This window comes from Lissotriton helveticus, chromosome 7, assembly GCF_964261635.1.
Source record: "Lissotriton helveticus chromosome 7, aLisHel1.1, whole genome shotgun sequence".
Lineage (NCBI taxonomy): Eukaryota > Metazoa > Chordata > Amphibia > Caudata > Salamandridae > Lissotriton > Lissotriton helveticus.
The window spans coordinates 1888251224-1888263764 of NC_136068.1; positions in this window are offsets into that span (position 1 = coordinate 1888251224).

Genomic DNA, 12541 nt, shown 5'->3' on the forward strand with positions numbered 1-12541 from the left:
TTCCAGCGGCCAGGATGCGTGTACAGCAATCAAATCTCTAGGGGCAAAAGATATGATATGGGCAGAGTGACGGGCCCCAGGCCCCGGTCGGCCGCGGACGGGCGCAGACGGGCTTGCCTTAGGCGCGCCTTCGGCGCGCAATCGTCGCGCCCGCTGCGCTTGTCCGCTGCGCTTCCGGTAGGGACACATCCTAAATACAAGTGGGTAGGAGGGTTGGAGTGGGGCGTGGCCAACGCATGTGGGGGTGTCCAGCAGAACGCGAAAATAGCGGCAATAGTAATCAAAACCACCTCGCCCACTGCAGCGCTAGATCCACTGTGCAGGGGTGTCTAAGGGCCAAGAGAATTCGCTATGCCAAGAGCAGGCAAGTGTACAATTTTAAAAAACACAGATTCATACAATTTTTAAAATAACAGAAGTCGTAGCTCCCGGCTGTGCCTCAGGAGAAGTGAGTGATTCAGGGCGGCGCTAGTGCTCAGCGCTTTAAGTAGGCTTGGCGAAAGGGGCGTGGCCAACGCAGGTGGGCGTGTCCAGCAGAACGCGAAAATGGCGGCAATAGTAATCAAAACCACCTCGCCCGCTGCAGCGCTAGATCCGCTGTGCAGGGGTGTCTAAGGGCCAAGAGAATTCACTATGCCAAGAGCAGGCAAGTGTACAATTTTAAAAAACACAGAATCATACAATTTTTAAAATAACAAGAAGTCGTAGCTCCTGGCTGTGCCTCAGGAGAAGTGAGTGATTCAGGGCGGCGCTAGTGCTCAGCGCTTTAAGTAGGCTTGGCGAAAGGGGCGTGGCCAACGCAGGTGGACGTGTCCAGCAGAACGCGAAAATGGCGGCAATAGTAATCAAAACCACCTCGCCCGCTGCAGCGCTAGATCCGCTGTGCAGGGGTGTCTAAGGGCCAAGAGAATTCGCTATGCCAAGAGCAGGCAAGTGTACAATTTTAAAAAACACAGATTCATACAATTTTTAAAATAACAAGAAGTCGTAGCTCCCGGCTGTGCCTCAGGAGAAGTGAGTGATTCAGGGTGGCGCTAGTGCTCAGCGCTTTAAGTAGGCTTGGCGAAAGGGGCGTGGCCAACGCAGGTGGGCGTGTCCAGCAGCAGTCCACTTTCTTGTGAATATACCCCTTAGTGTAATGGGGCTGGGTGGGTGTACTCTGAGAGTGAATGAAGGTCTGCACTTGGGGCACATTTGGTGTCCCTGTGCATAGTCTGGCTCAAACCAGATCTGGGAGCCGTTGGCTCCTGCTCTAGTGAGAAACTGGACAAAGGACATGGGTGTAACAGCCCCTCTGCTTTCTCAATCTTCGCATGCTCTGTTAGATTCTCAGATAGCTCCTCATCAACACCAAAGACCTTCTCAAGCCCTAGTCAGTAACTAGCTGAACTATCACAAAGCTCTCTATGTAGTTATCACCTATCACCTCCTGAAGAGTCTGCCGACCATACAGAATTCAGCGGCCAGATTCATCCTTGACCTCCCAAAGCGTACCAACATCACCCCCACCTCAAGAAGCGCCTGAGTAGAAGTGGCCTCAATTATATTCAGGTGTACTTTGCCATTGTGAACTAATATGTCCTGGCAACATTTGCATTTTTCTTTATCTCAGTGAAATTAAGATAACATGCCCCATTTATAGACCTTCCTTCTATTCTGACAATTAATCCACTGAAGCAGTCTTTTCAGAAAAGACACAATCTGCAAATGTGGACCACTTTTACTAGAGTGCCCAGGCAATGTTTGATCTCAATTCAAACCTACTGGTGACTTGAACCACTTCAATAGTCTCTACCCCTGTTTACAGTTCCTGATACACATCCTAGGCATCACCCATCCTCATTTAATATATGTCTACCCCCACATTGCAGCAAGGCTTAGCCCTTGCATCCGTCCATCTGTAGCCCCACTTTGGGTGCTCAGTGAAAAGCTGCAAGACTGGCTAGCATCTTAGAATTTGTCACTGAGGGGACAATCTCTCTGTGTCACCTCAGCCCCCTTCTCTCCAACAGTTCAAGTGCCCCAGCATCACCAGTGTGGGTTAGGACACGGAGGTCCTAATTTAGAAGTTTTTTTCAGTCCTTCAGGAGGGACAGAGATACACCCGCAATGGTTGTTGGGTCATAGCTCCTCCATCTCTGTCTCACTCTATGCCATGAAGGCCATGCCCCCCAACCACAATCTATCTCACGGTGCTCTGCATGAGAGCAGTGCATGGGAGCAGTTCCTGTGACAAATCTATTTTTTTGTATCTTACAAAGTCCAAAGGAATACATGTATTACATGTTCTAGGTATTGTACATGGGAGCACTTGACCATCTATTTAATCTGTGTCGATTACATCACAAAAAGACAGAACAGCAGTCATAATTTCCAAATAATCACAAGGTATACTACTACAGATGTTAGCAATCATACATCAGCATTATCCACCACCTTATATATTATTGGATGCAGCTAAGAGTAATGGATGTAACTAGTCCAACAGCATTATATGTCTTGTCTTCTGATGGAATCAGGGACGCACTAGGGACATGTGACCAGTGCCAGCTCAACAGCTCCAGACTATGGGGGGCGCAGTATTTGCAAATATATTATAGTTTTATATGCACCTGTTGTTGTTAGCCTGCTACCCATACAGCAATACAAATGTCAAGATAACTCTTGTGACCAATGATCTTGGTGCAGGGTCCCTGGGTTCCTTTGGACTGTGGAGAGAGATAGTAGTTTTGTCTAATGGAAGGTTTGACTGAGCCTATGGTAGTGCAGAGGGTTAATGTACCATGCAGATCACTAAGTGCAAAATATGTGAATATGTCAGTGCTTTTTACAGAGTGACCCAATTGTTACTTGCAGTGTCTAGGTTAAAATCCTAATATAGAACAGTGAGCTAATAACTCTCATCAACGATCTGCATTCAAACTGCAGGCTATTGATTAGAGTGAAATGATTTTTTCCTTCAGTCTTTCAGTATTCCAATGTTGAAAAAAGGGTTCATTTCAGTAAAAAAAGGTCTTATTATTAAATGTAAGGCCCCAGCCATAGTATACTGTTTTACATTCTTTGTATGTGCTTCTACAAACCAAGCACTCTTAAACTATACTGTCTATCAGTATAGACGACAAGTGCCTCCTACACCCAGTAGTTCTCTCTCTTATGGAAAATTCCTATACACTGATTTACACTCTTATGACTGATAGACTCTGTGCAATTAATGTGTGTTGTAAAGTGCTCCAACATCCTACACTGGTATGAGTGGCGTCATGAACCTAATTAAAAGCATCTGAGTGAGAGAGTGGTGATGGAGGCTTTAGTGGCACTGTTAGAGGGTGGTAGTGAGGGAATCAGTGGTTAAGGTGATCATGTGGGGCACCAACAAACATTGTCACACAAGTTACCACCACCTCTAAAGCCGCCCTGATATCCTATAAAATGGGTGCTACTTGATTATTACCAGGCACAACAGGAAACAAATAAAATATTAGTAATTATGAGTCTCTCAGAGCACTCATACAACAAAGAAGATGCTATCAACAAATGTCTTTGTTTTATGCATACCATTTAGGTTCACGTCTGCCATCAGCCAAGCAGAATAATATATCAGCATAGCATTATGATTTTCCAATGGAACACATTTATGCTATAGATACAACCATTTCAGCCTTATAGCATTAAAACCAAGTACTTTCTTTGCTAATTTCTCACAGAGAATGTTTACAGTATGTTAGTTATGCTTCAAATGTTATTCAGTTTCTTTACAAATTATGACATTGTAATTCCACCCAGATTCGATGGAATGCTCCATAATTCAATTACCAATACACAGTCAGGTAATTGAGAGGAAGTGCTCCAGCCCAGCAAGCTCCAACAGATCCTTCCCTGTGTCTACAATAGTGATCACATGTGGCTGGATGTGATAATTTTCATTACAGGGAACAGGCCAATATGACAACTTCTGTGTCATAGACCCCTTTAGTTTGTATTGTTACTTGACATAGGCACCTCTAACACAGCCCTGCCATTGATTATTGCTTGCGTGAATTTTTCAGGCTATCAGGCATTAGACAGGGATATAAGGCACATAAATTTTTCATGTGTTTTTTTGTTGTTGTACAGAATGTAAAGTTATAAGCTCAGCCGAATTGGTACACAGTAGTAAAATGGATCTTTCAAAGACCCCTGTTAGTAAAGACATGAAAAATACATATTTTTGCATCTTTTGCACTTTACGGACTACAAAATGGCTAACATGCTGTTTCCTCTGTTATTGTTTTACATATAATGGTCTCAATCTTGTTTTTGGAGATGTGCCCAACATCTCAAAATGTATTTTCTGCATTTTATGCACAGTAGTGATGCATATTTTGTAAGCAGGTGGCATATGTTTTCATGCATAGTCTCTTGAAGGTCACAGTCATTGACCTTTGATCCTAAATGGTAGCTCCTAGAAGTGTGCAAAGGATGTATCTCTGTAACAGTGAAATTGTATAGGCAAAGTGAGGTATCATTAGAAATGTCATTCCTGATCTCACAGGTTAACTAATCAAATGTTTTAAGAGGTAAAAAAACATGACCTTTATCCCTAAATACACATTTTTTACCTTTTTTTGTTTTTATTCCATTACCCTTGGATCAATTTCAGCAAGTGTGGTACTATTGGAATTGACCCAAAAAGTACACCTTTTATCTTTGTTAAAATTTTTGAAGAGGTTATAATATTTCACCATTGACCTCTATTTGCACTTATTGTAAGTGTTTCAAGGTGTTTATTGCATTATGGTTAGATCATTTTTTACAAGTATTGCAGTGTTTGAATTGTAATGATTAGTACATTTTTCTTGGTTACATTGATTTGGGCGGTTTATGTGGTTTGACCATTGACCTCTATTTTCACTGTTGTAAATGTTTCATGTATTTAATAAAAGAAATATGTTGTTCCTATGAGAAGAGAGTCAATAACAGGGAGTATAAACCAACCTGACCGTGAGGGTTCAAAGTTAGGAATCCATTTTATTGGATTACAATGCCCTCACACACCCTGTCGTATGTCATGCTTCATCATCGGGCTGCTCCTCATCGGGTCGGCGGTGCAATACCTGATGGGCTCCCTATAGTAGGGGCACTTTAGCGGAGATCTTTTACCAACAGCTGTATGATGAAGTGCGGGTGAGGGGCCTGGTGTGTGTAGCTGAGTGTGTATTGGTGTGTTAGAAGTGATTGCAAAATAGGGTTGGGAGTACCTATGAAAACAACTTTAATCAAGGGGTCTCCTACCCTAAATAAAAGGTATAAGGTGCTGAGCTGAGATTATGTCTCAGGGTGTGGTGCTCTCATACGTGGTAGGTCAACATGTTTCTCGTCAAGTGAATAGTCTAGGGGCAATTCTTCAGGACCAAAGCAAGGGGTGTTTTATCTTCAACTAAAACTAAGATGGTGTTGTGGCTGCACACTCCCATCAAGCATAAGACTAACTCGTCGGATACCTAGTAGTACTGGAAGTACCTGTGAAGAGAGAAAAAATCACAACCATAATTGTAATTGCATTGTAGTGGCTGAATGCTCTCATATTCCCTGTGAGCAAATGACTCTATTAAAGATCGTGATGAGCATCAAATAGTTTAAAACAATTAAAAACAAAGTGCCACATTGTGAGTGCACAGGGTGAACTAGCGTGAACTTCAGCCCTTGTGGCACTCATTAAGACGCAGCAGAGAGCAGAAGGACTTACGCAGAATTATGGACTAACCAGACTTCACAGTCCCCAGTAGGTAAAAAACACGAGGAGTTCCTCATGTACTGGGGTAAACAAGAGAAAGGCGGCAAAAACCAACCAATATGAAATTAGCATTAAACATATTAGGAGCCCTCCTAATTCCCTGTGGTGTAAGGCCCATATGACCGATAATGTTAATAAACAATTATATGGCAATCGCCATCCACACCTGGAACAAAAATATGGAAAAAATGCATGTCGCGTTGCCGTGAAATCAATGCTAGTAGAGTCACTTATATGTGATGTTTGAGATATATAATGCTTACAAAAGACAAATTCTGCTGAGGGTCAGGTAAGTGCTGTTTGTCAGGGGAGAAATCTGACTAGTTTAACCTGCATAGCTTAAGCTCGCTAGGTGTCCAATGCGGCATCGGGCATGTAACAGTGGATCGGTGGCCTGTATGGAAAATGGCACCAACATGCAAAAAGTGTCTATCGCAACACCGTCGCTCACAGTGATTATTGTAGTGCACAGCATCTATTTTAAGTGCAGGATAGTGGGATTCAAAGTGGGCCATGGAAACCACTCATGGTGCATCCTAGAACTTTACCGCAACACTGTAGCACACAGTAATTATCATAGTGCACAGCATCCATTTTAAGTACAGGATAAGGGGATTGAAGGTGGGCCATTAAAACCACTCATGGTGCATCCCTGGCATGTCCAAGCAACACAGTGGTCAAGGAAACAACGAGTACCGGGAGGCAAGGGCTTGCAAGCATACGGGGTGACAATCACTCAACACACAGCCATACCAGGCACAGTACTCACTTTGGTGCAAGTAGCACGAAGTCTGTAGACCTACCCACTCCTACCGGGACCGGGTGGTAGAGTGGAGTGAATCTGCACAGTATTATTATTAGTCCCTCTGAGCACATCTGGGGGCATGGTGTTAGTTTAAGGAGTGTTTGGTGCATGTAGTGCTAACCCGACCGACAGCTATGATGGAAGGAGGTTGTTCGTTCTATCCCAAATATAACGGCCATCTTAGAGAATGGTCATTCTGTTAGTGATTTGGCAGTCATATTGGAGTGGTGTCAAGTGGCGCCACTTCAGATAAAGGGAGAGTGGGTCACGGGTTAGGCTTAAAAGTTTATGTGGCATTTTCTCCATGAAGTCTCATCTCAGGTGGTCGTTCAAAAGAGCAAAACTGGGGGCCCCAGCAATGGAGCAGTCAGGTAGGTAATAGCCTCAACAACCCGATTATGTATTGTTACAGCATTCATAATCAAGGATAGTATAACATTTTTTATTACTCATTGATACCTGTGGAGCATTGACCCCTAGGTGAATGTAAGAAGAGTCTTGAGGCGGAAGCCGGGAGTCAGGGAAAGCTACTGTTTGCATTGAGTGCTATTGATTTTATTTTGCACCATTTGTCGATCGTATTACTTTCAGTGTGTTATTTTAAAGCAATGCCTCACCTCATTTTAATTGCACCGTGAGTAAAGATTGTTAATTGTGTTTTTAATAATCGTCGAGCGCTGTGTTACTGCGCCCTAACTAGAATTTGTGCCCTGCCCCTACCTCCTTCTGTACGGGCCCTGAAAGTCCACGCGTCTACATCGGCCGATTAACGGGCCCTTGGAACGCTGGACTAGGCTCACTCCATTCCAGGCAGCCGCCATATTGGGCGTACCGCAGGTCAGCAGGCTAGTGCTCAGGGCGGTTAGGTCCAGCACTACATATAGAGCTGACAGCTGCCGGGCGCGGTGAATGTAAGAAGACTCTTGAGGCGGAAGCCGGGAGTCAGGGAAAGCTACTGTTTGCATTGAGTGCTATTGATTTTATTTTGCACCATTTGTCAATCGTATTACTTTCAGTGTGTTATTTTAAAGCAATCCCTCACCTCATTTTAATTGCACCGTGAGAAAAGATCGTTAATTGTGTTTTTAATAATCGTCGAGCGCTGTGTTACTGCGCCCTGACTAGAATTTGTGCCCTGCCCCTACCTCCTTCTGTACGGGCCCTGAAAGTCCACGCGCCTACATCGGTCGATTAACGGGCCCTTGGAACGCTGGACTAGGCTCACTCCATTCCAGGCAGCCGCCATATTGGGCGTACCGCAGGTCAGCAGTCTAGTGCTCAGGGCGATTAGGCCCAGCACTACTGTTAGACGGGGACCCTGAGGGTCGGCCGGATACCGAGGGAGAGATCCCCGAGGGGGACCGTCTCCGGCGAGCGTACAGACAAGTACCCTCCCTCCCCACAAACAGGCACCACACCAAGTCGGGTTCAAGGCTTTATATAAGGTTCTTAAGGCAAGGATATCAGCGATACAGGATATCTTGGACCCGGGGGTCCTCTCACTTCTAGTCTCTGTAGGGAAAGGGGGTAGCGGGACAGTCTTGGTACCGGATCGGTACAGGTAGTGGTAAGAGGCGAGCTCACAATCCTCGAGCTGGAGTGTCTATGGATCGGGCCGCGGCAGCGCCAGCAGGCCAAGGTGATAGTCTCATAAAGCAGAGGGCCGCGGCAGCGCCAGCAGGCCAAGACGATGGTTTCACGAGGCAGAGGGCCGCGGCAGCGCCAGCAGGCCAAGACGATGGTTTCACGAGGCAGAGGGCCGCGGCAGCGCCAGCAGGCCAAGACGATGGTTTCTCGAGGCAGAGGGCCGCGGCAGCGCCAGCAGGCCAAGACGATGGTTTCACGAGGCAGAGGGCCGCGGCAGCGCCAGCAGGCCAAGACGATGGTTTCACGAGGCAGAGGGCCGCGGCAGCGCCAGCAGGCCAGGTCACGGATGAGTTCTTCTCGGGTCTCTCGACTCCAGGATACAACTGCCTTCCTGGTCTGGCCCTGCCCCAGTTATAGGTCTGGTCCCCTTTGATGTCCGGACCCTCGCGCCTGGGGGCCGGGAGGTCCGGGATGAGGGAGTCCAGACACCCAGCAGGGGGGTGGAGCCAGCGCCCAGGCGGCCTGGGGTGATCGACACCTGGCGGAGGAGAGCCGTTGACGATTCCTTCTCCCATTGACTCGCCAAGTGGTCACTCTGCCTCCTGGGAGGATGGTGGGGCCTCGATGTCGGGGCCGGCCGGGCCCGGGGTTACGGTCGAGTTGAGGCCACGCGGCCTCGTGCTGCAGTGCCCCAAGATGGCGGCCGGGTCGATGTCGTGGGGTAGATGGTGACCCGGGCCAGCGGGGTCCGGAGCTGGTGTCTTGTAGTGGAGGGATTGCAGGGTACTTCGGGTGGTCGTTTGTGGACTCTGGCTGGGGATGCAGGGAGAGCCAGGGTCCTGGTCCCATTGCGGGGAGGGGGGACAGCTCGAACATGCGGCCTGTCCAACAACTACATATAGAGCTGACAGCTGCCGGGCGCGTGAATGTAAGAAGACTCTTGAGGCGGAAGCCGGGAGTCAGGGAAAGCTACTGTTTGCACTGAGCGCTATTGATTTTATTTTGCACCATTTGTCGATCGTATTACTTTCAGTGTGTTATTTTAAAGCAATCCCTCACCTCATTTTAATTGCACCGTGAGTAAAGATCGTTAATTGTGTTTTTAATAATCGTCGAGCACTGTGTTACTGCACCCTAACTAGAATTTGTGCCCTGCCCCTACCTCCTTCTATACGGGCCCTGAAAGTCCACGCGCCTACATTGGCTGATTAACAGGCCCTTGGAATGCTGGAATAGGCTCACTCCATTCCAGGCAGCCGCCATATTGGGCGTACCGCAGGTCAGCAAGCTAGTGCTCAGGGCGATTAGGCCCAGCACTACAAAATGCCCCTCCTACTTCGGAAGTGCAGCGGACGAGCGCAGCGGGCGCGACGATGGCGTGCCGGAGGTGCGCCAGAGGTAAGCCCGTCTGCGCTCGTCCGCGCTAGGCAGAGCTCAGAGCCCAGCACTATGATTGTCACTCACCAGCTCCCCCTTGCTTACTCTAAAGAAGCCCTGCTTCGTATACGAAAGAAGACAGCTCCATCCTGCTCTCATTTCATCTCACTCGACTGTCCCTCTACCTACTGTCCTCACTGCCCTTTCAAATTTATTACTAATAATGATAGTCCATCTTCTACTATAACTATTTGCATGGCACTTGTGAATTGTTGGTCACTCTCTAAACACGCCGACGAAATCTACAGTTTGCTAGAAGATCTCCAGCTGGACATTCTGTTCCTGACAGAAACCTGACTAGGACCTGACTCCGATCCAGATATTGTCAGGTCCCTCCCTCCAGGCTTCCTTATACAGCATTTAGATCGCCGAAAGGGCAAGGGTGGGGGAATAGCCATTATCTATAGGGATTCTCTCTCCTGCCGTTTTCAGGGTAGCCCCCTCTTAGATTGTGAAAATGCTTATTTTATTATCCAAGCATCCCCATGCAAATCCCTCTCAGGGTTCCTTATATACTGCCCTCTGGGCTCAGTAGGTCAATTCTGCAGTTCGCTTGTGGAGCAGTCATCCTTGCTTGCGACCACTCAGTCCAACTTCATGATTCTAGGGGATCTTAATCTCCACTTTGATAAGAAGGAGGACAAGCTGGCATTGGATCTTGTTTTAGATCCTGCAACTCACCAACTGTGTCTGGAAAATCACCTTCCCACTCATATGCTAGGTCACCTTTTAGACCCTATCTTTTCTAATGTCCCCAATCTTTCCATATCCAGTCCTTCTCCGCTACCTTGGTCTGACCACCATTTGATAATATTTAGGTGGCAGATTCCCACCCTCCCCCGTCACAGACCCCCCCCGCGCAAATTAACACGCCCATTGGCTAAACTGGACCCGGAAGTATGGAAGCACAATCTGGAGTGCTCCCTTCCACTGTGTGACCCACACCCCACTACAGCCGACTCCGAGTTCTCCACGTGGATAGGAAAGACACTGGATATCACACTGCCAAAAAAATCCACATGCAAACCTCGAAGTAAACACTCTGCACCCTGGTTCACTACGGATGTACGCCTCCAAAAAAAGCTCTGTAAAAAATCAGAAAGGGCATGGAGGAAGGACTTTGACCCTTTAACAAAGCTAGAATATGAACGTGTAATGCATATTAATAAAAAAGTACCTTAAAACAGCACAGTCCACGTACTTTGACAAAAAAATCAGTTCTTCAGCTAATTCCTCCAGGGAGACATTCCAAATTGTAAAGAAACTTTTAAAAATTCCGAACCCTCCCCCCCTGTGGGCCCTTCGACCAGCCGATACAATGAACTTGCTGACTTTTTCGACGCCAAGATTAAAAAAAACCTTATCTCTCTCCCTTCCTCCCCCCCCGAGACCCTTGAACCTCCCCTCGAGACCCTTGATTCTCAAGATCTGTCTGAATCCTCTTCTCAGGCTCAGAAGCCCAAATTAGATCGGTTTGCTCCCACTACCCCTGAGAAGCTTTTACCTGTCCTCCAATCTATTAAAAGCGGATCTCACTGGATCCCGCTCCTTTAAATATCTTAAAACTAGTTACTCCAACCATCTTGCCTTATCTGGTCCATCTGATTAATATATCGTTTTCCTATGGCATGGTGCCAGGTAGTTGGAAAAAGGCTATTGTCAGAGCTCTGATCAAGAAACCCAATCTAGATCCCCTAGAATTGAATAATTTCCTCCCAATCTCCCTACTGCCAGGTGTCAGTAAAATGGCAGAAAAGATAATTAACCATCAAATCTCCGATTACCTGGAGTCCAATGGCCTACTTAAATCCTCCCAGATGGGTTTTAGACCAGGCCAAAGCACTGAGAACGCAATGGTTGCCGTGGTCAAAGAATCTAGAAAGATCATGGATGAAGGAGGATCAGTGGCAGTGATCCTCCTGGACCTCAGTGCGGCCTTTGACACTGTGAACCATTCCATACTGGTTCGCAGGCTGAAAGGCATGGGAATCTCAGGGGCCGCCCTATCTTGAAGGGAACTTCACTTCCAAAAGTTGTTCATTGTGGGGTTCCCCAGGGCTCGTCACTGAGCCCAACCCTTTTTAATGTATATAATGTATAGGGGAGAGGGGTTGGCCTAACGGCTAAGGCGCTCGACCTCGGACCTGGGGATCTGGGTTCGAGTCTCGGTAACGACGCCCAAAAAAAAAACCTCCTGTGATTCTGGGCAAATCACTTAATCTCCCCGTGCCTAAAATGAAAGTGTGTCCTCATGTAACGTAACTGGTGCTATGTAAAGCGCTCTGATACCTGATTCGGTTCGGGTCTAGTTCGCGCTATATAAAACTCTGCAAAAAAAAATAAAAAATATGTCCCCCCTGGAGAGGATCGTCACCGCGTCAGGAATTAAGCTACTTACCTACGCGGACAACACCCAGATGGTAGTATCTCTTAGTCAGCAGAACCATCCTTCCCCTGACCTCTATACCTGTCTTGGAGAGATAACCAAATGGATGGATAGCTCCCATCTGAAGCTAAATAGCAGAAAGACTGAGATCATGATCCTGGGCAATCAATCCCATTTCCGCCCGGAGTTCCTATGGCCCCATGTATGGGTCCCCCTCCATCTCCCAAAAAAGAAATTAAGAGCTTGGGGATTTGGTTGGATGAGGGTCTCACCTTCTCTTCTCAAGCCCGGAAAACAGCGGGCACTTGTTATGGTCTCTTACGAACATCTAGAAAAATCTTGCCTCTGCTGCCCCCCTATTCCCAAAAACTTCTGATCCAAGGACTAATATTGTCTCGCCTGGACTATGGCAACTCCCTTTACTTTGGAGCCACGAAAAAGGTTGTTTCACAACTCCAGGTCGTACAAAACACGGCGTCCCGTCTCCTTACGGGCACGCATAGCCATTGTTCAGCCAAACCCTCCCTCAAGGTCCTTCACTGGCTGCCCA